The following is an 18,239-nucleotide window of genomic DNA, read 5'->3' on the forward strand; positions in this document are numbered from 1 at the left end:
ACTGCTGGTGATATTGATTGATTCATTCTGAGTTTGTGAAGCCTGGGTGAACATGGAGCTGAAGAGGAGTCCTGCGCAGTCAGCCAGAGGAGACGAGTGGCAGCTAATGGTGTCTGCAGGAATTGCTGGCATGGCGTGGAGGAGTCGCAGTTTATGGTGTCAGTGGGAAGTGCGTGCATGGCTTTGTGGAGTGGCGGATCCAGGATGGTGATGGATCCGGGTGGAGGAGAAGACGCACGCAGGTGGTGGGGCTCTGTTGCAGGAGCATAAGCACAGAGCCTAAAGCTAGGTGGTGTTTCCCCTGTATTGTCTTCTTTCCTCATGTGTGTTGTTAGTGCAGTGGTGGGATTAGTCTCCGCTCCGACCAATTCCCTAGTGAGGGTTTAGGGTCAGGGCGAGCAAGGGTTTAAGGTTCGCGTGCGGCGAGAGGTGCGGAGCCTGTATAGGGAACGTAAGGAGTGCAGGGACACTGACTCAGGGGAGCTTAGGAGGTCTCCACGTCCCCATTCCCTATCGCAGGGCCCACCATTGTTAATGTTTCCCAGGTTCCCCTTATTATTTAAATTCGCCACTGGAGGCGCTGTATCCAGGGTCACGTGTGTTATGGGTCCGCCTTGTGGTATCATCTGCGTCCAGACACACGTGACCATGACATTATCACCAGCCCTACAGTTTTTTTTTTTTGGTGAGCTTTTGGCCATGTGGAGACCTGTGAGTAATTGTCAGGGTCTGGGGCCTTTGGCCACGTGGTGACCCGTGAGCAGTTGCTGCTGGGCTTCACTGAGGTGACTGGGAGCGGCATGGTGTGTTTACGCCGCTGCAGCAGCAGTTATCTGGGTCTGGGGCCTCTGCTGAGAAAAAAAAAAAATGGCGGCTGTGATCTGGCTAAAAGCCCCTGGAGTCGCTGCTGGGGAGCGGGACTGGCTCATGCACGTGGGCGTACCCAGGCAGGTGGGAGGAATGGTGCCCCACGGAGCTGCTTGGTATTCCCCGAGGTGAAGGGGTGCGTTCCAGTGATGAGCCGACTGGTGTAGAGTCCGCGGGGCTCACGCCAAATCTTTAATGCCGCCCCCTCCTGGTCGTATGGAGGTGACCAGCGAGTTGATGTTCCTCCATATCCGGTCCCCTCTCCTCCTGGTGTGAGCAGCAGGTGTGCTGGGGGGGAGTAGGGACAAATCTCAACCCTCGCCATTAACCAACCCTGGGAGGCGTAGACCTCATGGTAAAGAGGGTTGGAGGGTGGTGTCCCGTGGTGAATTGGCGGGGGTGTGAGTGTGGTGACACAGGGGGACGCCTCTGCTGTCTAGTTCAGAATGAGTTCACCAATTGTGACAAACAAATGTGTGCTATGAACGTTCAGGTCCGGACCTGTGTGTGAACGAGCGTGTATGGGTGCCACCAAAAAACATCTTGTGGAAGTGTGTTGTGGAGCCTGATGAGCTCATAACAAACATACACATACATAAACTCGTTCCCCAGGTCGGCGCTGTGGAGATGAGTGGTGCCTCCAAAATTAACTTTATTGCCAATACCAGCGGTGTGTTTGTCATAAACCTGAATTCAGGTAGTGGTGGAGTGAACTCAGGATCTGGGCATCCCCGCTGTAGGTGTTTCCCTAATGAGGAGTGGTCTTGAGGGTCCAGAGGCCCCTCATTAAGGAGGGGGTACTGTCATGATCTGAATTTGATTTGACAGTTTTAAATTGCACAGGGTGAACTTTTTTTTTACTTTGGCAAGTGCCAAGTGACTTGACTGTCCCCGGTGGTGGTTAGTGGTATCGCACTTTAGGTTTAATGTGCACGTAATTATGAATCAGGTGTGGGGCTCTATAAGTGAGTCTCAGGGTGTGCTATCACTGCTGGTGATATTGATTGATTCATTCTGAGTTTGTGAAGCCTGGGCGAACATGGAGCTGAAGAGGAGTCCTGCGCAGTCAGCCAGAGGAGACGAGTGGCAGCTAATGGTGTCTGCAGGAATTGCTGGCATGGCGTGGAGGAGTCGCAGTTTATGGTGTCGGTGGGAAGTGCGTGCATGGCTTTGTGGAGTGGCGACTATGGAGAGTGTTGCACTCGGCATGCTCGACTTGGTGGCCGAGAGCTGGACTCAAGCATGCTTAGAATTTTGGCAGAGGCTGACTCATCCTTGGGACTTTGTTATTGGACTGCTGCAACTGGAAATGGACTCTGCTCCAAGGCTGCACTATGGTGTAGGATCCAGGATGGTGATGGATCCGGGTGGAGGAGAAGACGCACGCAGGTGGTGGGGCTCTGTTGCAGGAGCATAAGCACAGAGCCTAAAGCTAGGTGGTGTTTCCCCTGTATTGTCTTCTTTCCTCATGTGTGTTGTTAGTGCAGTGGTGGGATTAGTCTCCGCACCGACCAATTCCCTAGTGAGGGTTTAGGGTCAGGGCGAGCAAGGGTTTAAGGTTCACGTGTGGCGACAGGTGCGGAGCCTGTATAGGGAACGTAAGGAGTGCAGGGACACTGGCTCAGGGGAGCTTAGGAGGTCTCCACGTCCCCATTCCCTATCGCAGGGCCCACTATTGTTAATGTTTCCCAGGTTCCCCTTATTATTTAAATTCGCCACTGGAGGCGCTGTATCCAGGGTCACGTGTGTTATGGGTCCGCCTTGCGGTATCATCTGCGTCCAGACACACGTGACCATGATACTCTCCTCCCCATTACAATAATCATTCTCTCCTCCCCATTACAATAATAATTCTCTCCTCCCCCATTACAATCATCATTCTCTCCTCCCCATTACAATAATCATTCTCTCCTCCCCCATTACAATCATCATTCTCTCCTCCCCCATTACAATCATCATTCTCTCCTCCCCCATTACAATCATCATTCTCTCCTCCCCCATTACAATCTTCATTCTCTCCTCCCCCATTGCAATCATCATTCTCTCCTCCCCCATTACAATCATCATTCTCTCCTCCCCCATTACAATCATCATTCTCTCTCCCCCCTTACAATCATCATACTCTCCACCCCCATTGCAATCATCATTCTCTCTCCCCATTACAATCATCATTCTCTCCTACCCCATTACAATCATCATTTTCTCCTCCCCCACTACAATCTTCATTCTCTACTCCCCCATTACAATCATCTTCTCTCCTCCCCCATTACAATCATCATTCTCTCTCCCCCTTTACAATCATCATACTCTCCACCCCCACTACAATCATCATTTTCTCCTCCCCCATTACAATCATCATTCTCTCTCCCCCTTTACAATCATCATACTCTCCACCCCACTACAATCATCATTCTCTCCTCCCCCATTACAATCATCATTCTCTCCTCCCCCACTACAATCTTCATTCTCCTCCCCCATTACAATCTTCATTCTCTCCTCCCCCATTACAATCATCATTCTCTCCTCCCTCATTACAATCATCATTCTCTCCTCCCTCATTACAATCATCATTCTCTCCTCCCTCATTACAATCATCATTCTCTCCCCCCACTACAATCATCATTCTCTTCTCCCCCCATTACAATCATCATTCTCGCCCCCCACTACAATCATCATTTTCTCCTCCCCCATTGCAATCATCATTCTCTCCCCCCACTACAATCATCATTCTCTCTCCCCCCATTACAATCATCAGTCTCTCCTCCCCCATTACAATCTTCATTCTCCTCCCCCATTACAATCATCATTGTCTCTCCCCCATTACAATCATCATTCTCTTATCCCCAATTGCAATCATCATTCTCTCCTCCCCCCCACTACAATCTTCATTCTCTCCTCCCATTACAATCATCATTCTCTCCCCATTACAATCATCATTCTCTCCCCATTACAATCATTGTAGGGAAGGTGACCTGACGGACGGACTTGTCAGAATAGAGAATGGAAGGTTTGCACAGTTTAGACAGTTGTCAGTTACTACAGTGGGGAAACAGCTGAGAAAGTGTAGTGGACGTGCAGTACCTTGGGTTGACCATTAGATGGCAGGGAGGAGTGTGAGCAAAGGACTTGACATCAGTTTAGGGCTTAGGAAACCGTTGGTCATGGGGGGCGGAGTTACAGGGAATCGGGAATGATATAAATTTGACAGGAGGGTTCCAGAAAGTTCCAGTCCTAAAGGGGAGCTCAAGTGACAGGAGGACTACGACAGTTTGTGCACTGTGAGGAAAACCAAACCAGGGGGACTGAGGAGAGAGAACGTCAGGGGGGTGGTCCTGACACAAGAGTACCGCAGAATAGATGAGGCACGGGGTGTAGATCAACGTATTTGTAACGACGAAACTGACTAGTAAAGTGCTGATTGTGTACGGGCCTAAGGCGGCCACAGTAACTGAGCTGACAGGATCGTCACAGCGTGAAAAGGGGCGGTACGTATAAATATGTCCCTGGTGTAAAGTACGGTGTGTGAAGCGGCCCTGGACACGGAGGGCCGTGAGAAACAGATATTGCGGTGTGCTGTGAGGGCCGTCAGTCGGACGGTGGACAATAAACTTGGACTTGTTGCACCCAGAACCTGTCTCCATCTTGTCTCTGTTTCGTCTCTGCTCGGTAAGAAGAGGAACCACCCCCCAGCTCGGCCCACCGACCCTACATCATCATTCTCCCCTCCCCCACTACAATCATCAGACTCTCCTCCCCATTACAATCATCATACTCTCCTCCCCCATTGCAATCATCATTCTCCTCCCCCCACTACAATCATCATTCTCCTCCCCCCATTACAATCATCATTCTCCTCCCCCCATTACAATCATCATTCTCTCCTCCCCCATCAAGGAAATGCTGTAGATATAGTATATCTTGACTTCAGCAAAGCATTTGACAAAGTCTCTCATACAATCCTTATTGAAAAAATGACTAAGTATGGAATGGACAAGGCAACTGTTAGGTGGATTCATAACTGGCTTAGTGATCGGACCCAAAGAGTGGTCGTAAATGGCTGCACATCCAGTTGGAAGAATGTCTCAAGTGGGGTACCACAGGGCTCTGTCCTGGGCCCCGTATTGTTCAACATCTTTATCAACGATTTAGATGAAGGAATTGAGGGTAAACTGATTAAATTTGCTGATGACACAAAGCTAGGAGGGATAGCTAATACTAGAGAAGAGAGAGAGAGGATTCAAAAAGATATAAATAAACTGGAGAAGTGGGCAGCAACTAACAGAATGGTTTTTAACAGGGAGAAATGCAAAGTACTACATCTGAGCAATAAAAATGAAAAAAGCATATATAGAATGGGAGGAATAGGGCTAAGTGACAGCACATGTGAAAAAGACTTGGGTATACTAATAGATCACAGACTGAATATGAGTCAACAGTGTGATGCAGCAGCAAAAAAGGCAAATGCAATTCTAGGATGTATTAACAGAAGCATACAGTCTAGATCACGTGAAGTCATTATTTCCCTCTACTCCTCTTTGGTCAGACCTCATCTGGAATATTTTGTCCAGTTTTGGGTGCCACATTTTAAAAAAGACATCAACAAACTGGAGCAAGTTCAGAAGAGAGCGACCAGAATGGTGACCGGTCTGCAAACCCTGTCTTTGGATTTGGGAATGTTTAGTTTGCAAAAGAGAAGACTGAGAGGAGACTTAATAGCTGTCTACAAATATCTAAAGGGCTGTCACATTGTAGAAGGATCAACTTTATTCTCATTTGCACAAGGAAAGACTAGAAGCAATGGGATGAAACTGAATGGGAGGAGACACAGATTAGATATTAGAAAAAACTTTTTGACAGAGTGATCAATGAGTGGAACAGGCTGCCACGAGAAGTGGTGAGTTCTCCTTCAATGGAAGTCTTCAAACAGAGGCTGGACAGACATCTGACTGGATGATTTAGCGAATCCTGCTTTGAGCAGGGGGTTGGACCAGATGGCCCAGGAGGTCCCTTCCAACTCTACGATTCTATGATTCTATGATCACAATCATCATTCTCACCTCCCCCATTACAATCATCATTCTCTCCCTCCACTACAATCATCATTCTCTCCTCCCCCTATTACAATCATCATTCTCTCCTCCCCCCCATTACAATCATCATTCTCTCCTCCCCCCATTACAAACATCATTCTCTCCTCCCCCCATTAAAATCATCATTCTCTTCTCCCTCCACTACAATCATCATTCTCTCCTCCCCCATTACAATCATCATTCTCTCCCCCCATTACAATCATCATTCTCTCCCCATTACAATCATCATTCTCTCCCCATTACAATCATCATTCTCTCCCCATTACAATCATCATTCTCTCCTCCCCCATTGCAATCATCATTCTCTCCTCTCCCATTGCAATCATCATTCTCCCCCCACTACAATCATCATTCTCTCCTTCCACTACAATCTTCATTCTCCTCCCCCCATGACAATCATCATTCTCTCCCCCCATTACAATCATCATTCTCTCCCCATTACAATCATCATTCTCTCCTCCCCCATTACAATCATCATTCTCTCCTCCCCCATTACAATCATCATTCTCTCCTCCCCCATTACAATCATTCTCTCCTCCCCCACTACAATCATCATTCTCTCCCTCCACTACAATCATCATTCTCCCCCCACTACAACCATCATTCTCCTCCCCCATTACAATCATCATTCTCTCCTCCCCCATTACAATTATCATTCTCTCCCCCATTACAATCATCATTTGCTAATCCCCCATTACATTCATCATTCTCTCCTCCCCCATTACAATCATCATTCTCTCCTTCCCCATTACAATTATCATTCTCTCCTCCCCCATTGCAATCATCATTCTCTCCTCCCCCATTACAGTCATCATTCTCTACTCCCCCCATTACAATCTTCATTCTCTCCCCATTACAATTATCATTCTCTCCTCCCCATTGCAATCATCATTGTCTCTCCCCCATTACAATCCTCATTCTCCACCCCACTACAATCTTCATTCTCTCCCCATTACAATCATCATTCTCTCCTCCCCATTACAATCATCATTTTCTCCTCCCCATTACAATCATCATTCTCTCCTCCCCCATTATAATCTTCATTCTCTCCTCCCCATTACAATCATCATTCTCTCCTCCCCCATTGCAATCATCATTCTCTCCTCCCCCATTGCAATCATCATTCTCTCCTCCCCCATTACAATCATCATTCTCTCCTCCCCCATTACAATCATCATTCTCTCCTCCCCCATTACAATCATCATTCTCTCCTCCCCCACTACAATCATCATTCTCTCCTCCCCCATTGCAATCATCATTCTCTCCCTCCACTACAATCATCATTCTCTCCTCCCTCCACTACAATCATCATTCTCTCTCCCCCACTACAATCATCATTCTCTCCCCCATTACAATTATCATTCTCTCCCCCCACTACAATCTTCATTCTCTCCCCTTTACAATCATCATTCTCTCCCCCATTACAATCTTCATTCACTCCCCTTTACAATCATCATTCTCTCTCCCCCACTACAATCATCATTCCCTCCCCATTGCAATCATTGTAGGGAAGGTGACCTGATGGACGGACTTGTCAGAATAGAGAAGGAAAGATTTGCACAGTTTAGACAGGTGTCAGTTACTACAGTGAGGAAACAGCTGAGAAAGTGTAGTGGACGGGCAGTATCTTGGTTTGACCATTAGAGGGCAGGGAGGAGTGTGAGCAAAGGACTTGAAATCAGTTTAGGGCTTAGGAAACCGTTGGTCATGGGGGGCGGAGTCAGAGGGAAGCGGGAATGATATAAATTTGACAGGAGGGTTCCAGAAAGTTCCAGTCCCCAGGGGGAGCTCAAGTGACAGGAGGACTACGACAGTTTGTTCACTGTGAGGAAAACCAAACTAGGAGGACTGAGGAGAGAGTACGTCATTGGAGTGGTCCTGACACAAGAGTACCGCAGAAGGGACGAGGCACGGGGTGTAGGACACCGTATTTGTAACGACGAAACTGACCAGTAAAGTGCTGATGGTGTACGGGCCTAAGGCGGCCACAGTAACTGAGCTGACAGGATCGTCACAGAGTGAAAAGGGGCGGTACGTATAAATATGTCCCTGGTGTAAAGTACGGTGTGTGAAGCGGCCCTGGACACGGAGGGCCGTGAGAAACAGATATTGCGGTGTGCTGTGGGGGCCGTCAGTCGGACGGTGGACAATAAACTTGGACTTGTTGCACCCTGAACCTGTCTCCATCTTGTCTCTGTTTCATCTCTGCGCGGTAAGAAGAGGAACCACCCCCCAGCTCGGCCCACCGACCCTACATCATCATTCTCGCCTCCCCCACTACAATCATCAGACTCTCCTCCCCATTACAATCATCATACTCTCCTCCCCCATTGCAATCATCATTCTCTCCTCCCCATTACAATCATCATTCTCTCCCCCCCACTACAATCATCTTTCTCCTCCCCCCATTACAATCATCATTCTCTCCTCCCCCATTATAATCATCATTCCCCCCCCACTACAATCATCATTCTCTCCTCCCCCATTACACTCATCATTCTCTCCTCCACCCATTACAATCATCATTCTCTCCTCCCCCCATTACAATCATCACTCTCTCCTCCCCCCACTACAATCATCATTCTCTCCTCCCCCATTACAATCATCATTCTCTCCCTCCACTACAATCATCATTCTCTCCTCCCCCCCATTACAATCATCATTCTCTCCCCTACTACAATCATCATTCTCTCCTCCCCCATTACAATCATCATTCTCTCCCCCACTACAATCTTCATTCTCCTCCCCCCCATTGCAATCATCATTCTCTCCCCCATTACAATCATCATTCTCCCCCCCACTACAATCATCATTCTCTCCTCCCATTACAATCTTCATTCTCTCCTCCCCCACTACAATCATCATTCTCTCCCCCCCATTACAATCATCATTCCCTCCCCATTACAATCATCATTCTCTCCTCCCCCATTACAGTCTTCATTCACTCCTCCCTCCATTACAATCATCATACTCTCCTCCCCCATTGCAATCATCATTCTCTCCCCCCCACTACAATCATCATTATAATAATAATAATAATCTTTATTTTTATATAGCGCTAACATATTCCGCAGCGCTTAACAGTTTGCACATATCATCACTGTCCCCGATGGGGCTCACATTCTAAATTCCCTATCAGTATGTCTTTAGAATGTGGGAGGAAACCGGAGTACCCGGAGGAAACCCACACAAACACGGGGAGAACATACAAACTCCTTGCAGATGTTGTCCTTGGTGGGATTCGAACCCACCTAACCACTAAGCTAACCACTAAGCCACCGTGCCGCCCTGTCCCCCATTACAGTTATCATTCTCTCCTCCCCATTACAATCATCATTCTCTCCTCCCCCATTACAATCATCATTCTCTCCTCCCCCATTACAATCATCATTCTCTCCTCCCCAATTACAATCATCATTCTCTCCTCCCCCATTACAATCATCATTCTCTCCTCCCCCACTACAATCATCATTCTCTCCTCCCCCATTACAATCATCATTCTCTCCTCCCCCATTACAATCATCATTCTCTCCTCACCCACTACAATCATCATTCTCTCCTCCCCCATTACAATCTTCATTCTCTCCTCCCCCATTACAATCGTCATTCTTTCCTCCCCCATTACAATCGTCATTCTCTCTCCCCCATTGCAATCTTCATTCTCTCCTCCCCCATTACAATCTTCATTCTCACCTCCCCCATTACAATCTTCATTCTCTCCTCCCCCATTACAATCTTCATTCTCTCCTCCCCCCATTACAATCTTCATTCTCTCCCCCCCATTACAATCATCATTCTCTCTCCCCATTACAGTCATCATTCTCTCCTCCCCCATTACTGTCATCATTCTCTCCTCCTCCATTACAGTCATCATTCTCTCCACCCCCATTACAATCATCATTCTCTCCTCCCCATTACAATCTTCATTCTCTCCTCCCCATTACAGTCATCATTCTCTCCTCCCCCATTACAATCATCATTCTCTCCTCCCTCATTGCAATCATCATACTCTCCTCCCCCATTACAATCATCATTCTCTCCTCCCCATTACAATCTTCATTCTCTCCTCCCCCATTACAATCGTCATTCTTTCCTCCCCCATTACAATCGTCATTCTCTCTCCCCCATTGCAATCTTCATTCTCTCCTCCCCCATTACAATCTTCATTCTCTCCTCCCCCATTACAATCTTCATTCTCTCCTCCCCCCATTACAATCTTCATTCTCTCCTCCCCCCATTACAATCTTCATTCTCTCCTCCCCCCATTACAATCATCATTCTCTCTCCCCATTACAGTCATCATTCTCTCCTCCCCCATTACAGTCATCATTCTCTCCTCCGCCATTACAGTCATCATTCTCTCCACCCCCATTACAATCATCATTCTCTCCTCCCCATTACAATCTTCATTCTCTCCTCCCCCACTACAGTCACCATTCTCTCCTCCCCCATTACAATCATCATTCTCTCCTCCCTCATTGCAATCATCATTCTCTCCTCCCCCACTACAATCATCATTCTCTCCTCCCCCACTACAATCATCATTCTCTCCTCCCCCACTACAATCATCATTCTCTCCTCCCCATTACAATCTTCATTCTCTCCTCCCCCATTACAATCGTCATTCTTTCCTCCCCATTACAGTCGTCATTCTCTCTCCCCCATTACAATCATCATTCTCTCCTCCCTCATTGCAATCATCATACTCTCCTCCCCCATTACAATCATCATTCTCTCCCCCCCATTACAATCATCATTCTCTCTCCCCATTACAGTCATCATTCTCTCCTCCCCCATTACTGTCATCATTCTCTCCTCCTCCATTACAGTCATCATTCTCTCCACCCCCATTACAATCATCATTCTCTCCTCCCCATTACAATCTTCATTCTCTCCTCCCCATTACAGTCATCATTCTCTCCTCCCCCATTACAATCATCATTCTCTCCTCCCTCATTGCAATCATCATACTCTCCTCCCCCATTACAATCATCATTCTCTCCTCCCCCATTACAATCTTCATTCTCTCCTCCCCCATTACAATCGTCATTCTTTCCTCCCCCATTACAATCGTCATTCTCTCTCCCCCATTGCAATCTTCATTCTCTCCTCCCCCATTACAATCTTCATTCTCTCCTCCCCCATTACAATCTTCATTCTCTCCTCCCCCCATTACAATCTTCATTCTCTCCTCCCCCCATTACAATCTTCATTCTCTCCTCCCCCCATTACAATCATCATTCTCTCTCCCCATTACAGTCATCATTCTCTCCTCCCCCATTACAGTCATCATTCTCTCCTCCGCCATTACAGTCATCATTCTCTCCACCCCCCTTACAATCATCATTCTCTCCTCCCCATTACAATCTTCATTCTCTCCTCCCCCACTACAGTCACCATTCTCTCCTCCCCCATTACAATCATCATTCTCTCCTCCCTCATTGCAATCATCATTCTCTCCTCCCCCACTACAATCATCATTCTCTCCTCCCCCACTACAATCATCATTCTCTCCTCCCCCACTACAATCATCATTCTCTCCTCCCCATTACAATCTTCATTCTCTCCTCCCCCATTACAATCGTCATTCTTTCCTCCCCATTACAGTCGTCATTCTCTCTCCCCCATTACAATCATCATTCTCTCCTCCCTCATTGCAATCATCATACTCTCCTCCCCCATTACAATCATCATTCTCTCCTCCCCCATTACAATCATCATTCTCTCCTCCCTCATTGCAATCATCATACTCTCCTCCCCCATTACAATCATCATTCTCTCCTCCCTCATTGCAATCATCATACTCTCCTCCCCCATTACAGTCATCATTCTCTCCCCCATTACAATCATCATTCTCTCCTCCCTCATTGCAATCATACTCTCCTCCCCCATTACAATCATCATTCTCTCCTCCCCCATTACAATCTTCATTCTCTCCTCCCCCATTACAATCGTCATTCTTTCCTCCCCCATTAAAATCGTCATTCTCTCTCCCCCATTGCAATCTTCATTCTCTCTCCTCCATTACAATCTTCATTCTCTCCTCCCCCCATTACAATCTTCATTCTCTCCTCCCCCCATTACAATCTTCATTCTCTCCTCCCCCCATTACAATCTTCATTCTCTCCTCCCCCCATTACAATCATCATTCTCTCTCCCCATTACAGTCATCATTCTCTCCTCCCCCATTACAGTCATCATTCTCTCCTCCGCCATTACAGTCATCATTCTCTCCTCCCCCATTACAATCATCAATCTCTCCTCCCCATTACAATCTTCATTCTCTCCTCCCCCATTACAATCTTCATTCTCTCCTCCACCATTACAATCATCATTCTCTTCCCCACTACAATCATCATTCTCTCCTCCCCCATTACAATCATCATTCTCTCCCCCACTACAATCATCATTCTCTCCTCCCCCATTACAATCATCATTCTCTCCTCCCTCATTACAATCTTCATTCTCTTCTCCCCATTACAGTCATCATTCTCTCCACCCCCATTACAATCTTCATTCTCTCCTCCCAATTACAATCATCATTCTCTCCTCCCCCATTACAATCTTCATTCTCTCCTCCCCCATTACAATCATCATTCTCTCCTCCCCATTACAATCATCAATCTCTCCTCCCCATTACAATCTTCATTCTCTCCTCCCCCATTACAATCATCATTCTCTCCTCCCCCATTACAATCATCATTCTCTCCTCCCCCATTACAATCTTCATTCTCTTCTCCCCATTACAGTCATCATTCTCTCCACCCCCATTACAATCTTCATTCTCTCCTCCCAATTACAATCATCATTCTCTCCTCCCCCATTACAATCTTCATTCTCTCCTCCCCCATTACAGTCATCATTCTCTCCTCCCCCATTACAATCATCAATCTCTCCTCCCCATTACAATCTTCATTCTCTCCTCCCCCATTACAATCATCATTCTCTCCTCCCCCATTACAATCATCATTCTCTCCCCCACTACAATCATCATTCTCTCCTCCCCCATTACAATCATCATTCTCTCCCCCACTACAATCATCATTCTCTCCTCCCCCATTACAATCATCATTCTCTCCTCCCCCATTACAATCTTCATTCTCTCCTCCCCATTACAGTCATCATTCTCTCCACCCCCATTACAATCTTCATTCTCTCCTCCCAATTACAATCATCATTCTCTCCTCCCCCATTACAATCTTCATTCTCTCCTCCCCCATTACAATCATCATTCTCTCCTCCCCCATTACAATCATCTCTCCTCCCCCATTACAATCATCATTCTCTCCTCCCCAATTACAATCATCATTCTCTCCTCCCCAATTACAATCATCATTCTCTCCTCCCCCATTACAATCATCTCTCCTCCCCCATTACAGTCATCATTCTCTCCTCCCCCATTACAATCATCATTCTCTCCTCCCTCATTGCAATCATCATTCTCTCCTCCCCCACTACAATCATCATTCTCTCCTCCCCATTACAATCATCATTCTCTCCTCCCCCACTACAATCATCATTCTCTCCTCCCCCATTACAATCTTCATTCTCTCCTCCCCCATTACAATCGTCATTCTTTCCTCCCCCATTACAGTCGTCATTCTCTCTCCCCCATTACAATCATCATTCTCTCCTCCCTCATTGCAATCATCATACTCTCCTCCCCCATTGCAATCATCATTCTCTCCTCCCCCATTACAATCATCATTCTCTCCTCCCTCATTGCAATCATCATACTCTCCTCCCCCATTACAATCATCATTCTCTCCTCCCTCATTGCAATCATCATACTCTCCTCCCCCATTACAGTCATCATTCTCTCCTCCCCCATTACAATCATCTCTCCTCCCCCATTACAGTCATCATTCTCTCCTCCCCCATTACAATCATCATTCTCTCCTCCCTCATTGCAATCATCATTCTCTCCTCCCCCACTACAATCATCATTCTCTCCTCCCCCATTACAATCATCATTCTCTCCTCCCCCATTACAATCTTCATTCTCTCCTCCCCCATTACAATCGTCATTCTTTCCTCCCCCATTACAGTCGTCATTCTCTCTCCCCCATTACAATCATCATTCTCTCCTCCCTCATTGCAATCATCATACTCTCCTCCCCCATTACAATCATCATTCTCTCCTCCCCCATTACAATCATCATTCTCTCCTCCCTCATTGCAATCATCATACTCTCCTCCCCCATTACAATCATCATTCTCTCCTCCCTCATTGCAATCATCATACTCTCCTCCCCCATTACAGTCATCATTCTCTCCTCCCCCATTACAATCATCATTCTCTCCTCCCTCATTGCAATCATACTCTCCTCCCCCATTACAGTCATCATTCTCTCCTCCCCCATTACAATCTTCATTCTCTCCTCCCCCATTACAATCGTCATTCTTTCCTCCCCCATTACAATCGTCATTCTCTCTTCCCCCCATTACAATCTTCATTCTCTCCTCCCCCCATTACAATCTTCATTCTCTCCTCCCCCCATTACAATCATCATTCTCTCTCCCCATTACAGTCATCATTCTCTCCTCCCCCATTACAATCATCAATCTCTCCTCCCCCATTACAATCTTCATTCTCTCCTCCCCCATTACAATCTTCATTCTCTCCTCCCCATTACAATCATCATTCTCTCCTCCCCCATTACAATCATCATTCTCTCCCCCACTACAATCATCATTCTCTCCTCCCCCATTACAATCATCATTCTCTCCCCCACTACAATCATCATTCTCTCCTCCCCCATTACAATCATCATTCTCTCCTCCCCCATTACAATCTTCATTCTCTCCTCCCCATTACAGTCATCATTCTCTCCACCCCCATTACAATCTTCATTCTCTCCTCCCAATTACAATCATCATTCTCTCCTCCCCATTACAATCTTCATTCTCTCCTCCCCCATAACAATCATCATTCTCTCCTCCCCCATTACAATCATCATTCTCTCCTCCCCAATTACAATCATCATTCTCTCCTCCCCAATTACAGTCATCATTCTCTCCTCCCCCATTACAATCATCTCTCCTCCCCATTACAATCATCATTCTCTCCTCCCCAATTACAATCATCATTCTCTCCTCCCCCATTACAATCATCATTCTCTCCTCCCCCATTACAGTCATCATTCTCTCCTCCCCCATTACAGTCATCATTCTCTCCTCCGCCATTACAGTCATCATTCTCTCCTCCCCATTACAATCATCAATCTCTCCTCCCCCATTACAATCTTCATTCTCTCCTCCCCATTACAATCATCATTCTCTCCTCCCCCATTACAATCATCATTCTCTCCCCCACTACAATCATCATTCTCTCCTCCCCCATTACAATCATCATTCTCTCCCCCACTACAATCATCATTCTCTCCTCCCCCATTACAATCATCATTCTCTCCTCCCCCATTACAATCTTCATTCTCTCCTCCCCATTACAGTCATCATTCTCTCCACCCCCATTACAATCTTCATTCTCTCCTCCCAATTACAATCATCATTCTCTCCTCCCCCATTACAATCTTCATTCTCTCCTCCCCCATTACAATCATCATTCTCTCCTCCCCCATTACAATCATCTCTCCTCCCCCATTACAATCATCATTCTCTCCTCCCCAATTACAATCATCATTCTCTCCTCCCCCATTACAATCATCATTCTCTCCTCCCCCATTACAATCATCTCTCCTCCCCCATTACAATCAACATTCTCTCCTCCCCAATTGCAATCATCATTCTCTCCTCCCCCATTACAATCATCATTCTCTCCCCCACTACAATCATCATTCTCTCCTCCCCCATTACAATCATCATTCTCTCCCCCACTACAATCATCATTCTCTCCTCCCCCATTACAATCATCATTCTCTCCTCCCCCATTACAATCTTCATTCTCTCCTCCCCATTACAGTCATCATTCTCTCCACCCCCATTACAATCTTCATTCTCTCCTCCCAATTACAATCATCATTCTCTCCTCCCCCATTACAATCATCATTCTCTCCTCCCCCATTACAATCATCTCTCCTCCCCATTACAATCATCATTCTCTCCTCCCCAATTACAATCATCATTCTCTCCTCCCCCATTACAATCATCATTCTCTCCTCCCCCATTACAATCATCTCTCCTCCCCCATTACAATCAACATTCTCTCCTCCCCAATTGCAATCATCATTCTCTCCTCCCCCATTACAATCATCATTCTCTCCCCCACTACAATCATCATTCTCTCCTCCCCCATTACAATCATCATTCTCTCCCCCACTACAATCATCATTCTCTCCTCCCCCATTACAATCATCATTCTCTCCTCCCCCATTACAATCTTCATTCTCTCCTCCCCATTACAGTCATCATTCTCTCCACCCCCATTACAATCTTCATTCTCTCCTCCCAATTACAATCATCATTCTCTCCTCCCCCATTACAATCTTCATTCTCTCCTCCCCCATTACAATCATCATTCTCTCCTCCCCCATTACAATCATCTCTCCTCCCCCATTACAATCATCATTCTCTCCTCCCCCATTACAATCTTCATTCTCTCCTCCCCCATTACAATCATCATTCTCTCCTCCCCCATTACAATCATCTCTCCTCCCCCATTACAATCAACATTCTCTCCTCCCCAATTACAATCATCATTCTCTCTTCCCCAATTACAATCATCATTCTCTCCTCCCCATTACAATCATCTCTCCTCCCCCATTACAATCATCATTCTCTCCTCCCCAATTACAATCATCATTCTCTCCTCCCCCATTACAATCATCATTCTCTCCTCCCCCATTACAGTCATCATTCTCTCCTCCCCCATTACAATCTTCATTCTCTCCCCCCCATTACAATGGTCATTCTCTCTAGGTGTATGGTGAGGCTGCTCTTTTTCGCCATCTGGTGTTCGCAGTTGGTGTTACACAGGTGATTACTGGCTCCAGATTAGTACAGAGCTATTATTTCACTCTCCGATCCCTCCTGCTGCTGGATATATAATAAATCCCCCACCGGTGGTGAACAATCTACTCCTACACTATACGTATATCACAATCAGTAAGACGAAGCAACATTGCGATTAATCCTACTGCTGGTTCTCCCCGCAGAGCGGTCGTTTCCGCGCGGCTCAGTGCAGGACGCCGTCTGGCACTTTTCTTAATTGTCTTTTTATTAAACAGAACCCTCGGCTTCGGGGATATTGGAGATATTCAGCGCACATGGTGCAGGACTATAATGTGCATTTTATGATGCTGATCTGTGTAACTGGCCATCATTAGCCATCGCCCAATCTGTCCGTCCTGCCACATAAGCATGCGCCGCGCAGGTTCTCTCTACTGACACCAGTAATTACTCGTTCACTCTGATAAGCGTCTCTTCTCTCATCCTCTACCACCGGGGGGTCATGGAAATGAATCTCTGCCGCGAGGTGGAATTGGGGGGTTACCTTGGCGTTTGGTGGAGCGGCTTAGTATACATTTTTTGCAAAAGACGTATCAACCAAACACCCTGTTTTGTCTTTTTTTTACCAGCACTTGCTGTTTACTGTCACTTTTTTACAGCAGAGTATTTTTATACGTTTGTTTTTCTGTGTCTCAGTCTTCCGCTGGTGTGAACACTGTCCTACAGACTTGTTCACTGTGTGCATGGCTCACGTGTTTGTAGTCAAAGATTTCAATGTGTATGGAGTCATCTGACTGATGATCGTTGGGTGAAAGAAGGATCCGGCATGTCCGATTTTGGACTGCGGAACCAGTTACGGTATTCCATTATTTTGGCTTATCTGCTATACACTGCATGTAATTCTTTTATAGGTTCATTTTTTGATGTCCAGATCTCTGCAGTAATTCCTACCTCTTCCTTTACCTTTACCCTTGGTGCTGATAGGGGTATTGGAGAATGTTAATGATACCATTTGTCCCTTGATGGGAAATTCTTCAGTAAACTCTGACCAATCAGGTTAAAGAAAGCCTCTGCGTATAGAATTAGAATTAATTCTTTGCCATATTAGTGATTATTTCCATACACATAAATGCATGTGATATATTCATATTGTAGCACAGTGAAGAAGGTCCAAGGACAGCAAGATGATCCTGTGTAAACACGGGCTGCTGATAACAAGGCTGTTCTCTGCACACAGAACGTGTAATCCGGATACTAAGAGCAAGGGTGGGTTACAGGCAGTGATTCTCCAGTGTGAACGCACCCTTACATCCGGGTGGGTTACAGGCAGTGATTCTCCAGTGTGAACGCACCCTTACATCCGGGTGGGTTACA

The sequence above is a fragment of the Dendrobates tinctorius genome, unplaced genomic scaffold (genome assembly GCF_039654945.1).
Source record: "Dendrobates tinctorius isolate UK_male_01 unplaced genomic scaffold, ASM3965494v1 ptg000237l, whole genome shotgun sequence".
Classification (NCBI taxonomy): Eukaryota; Metazoa; Chordata; class Amphibia; order Anura; family Dendrobatidae; genus Dendrobates; species Dendrobates tinctorius.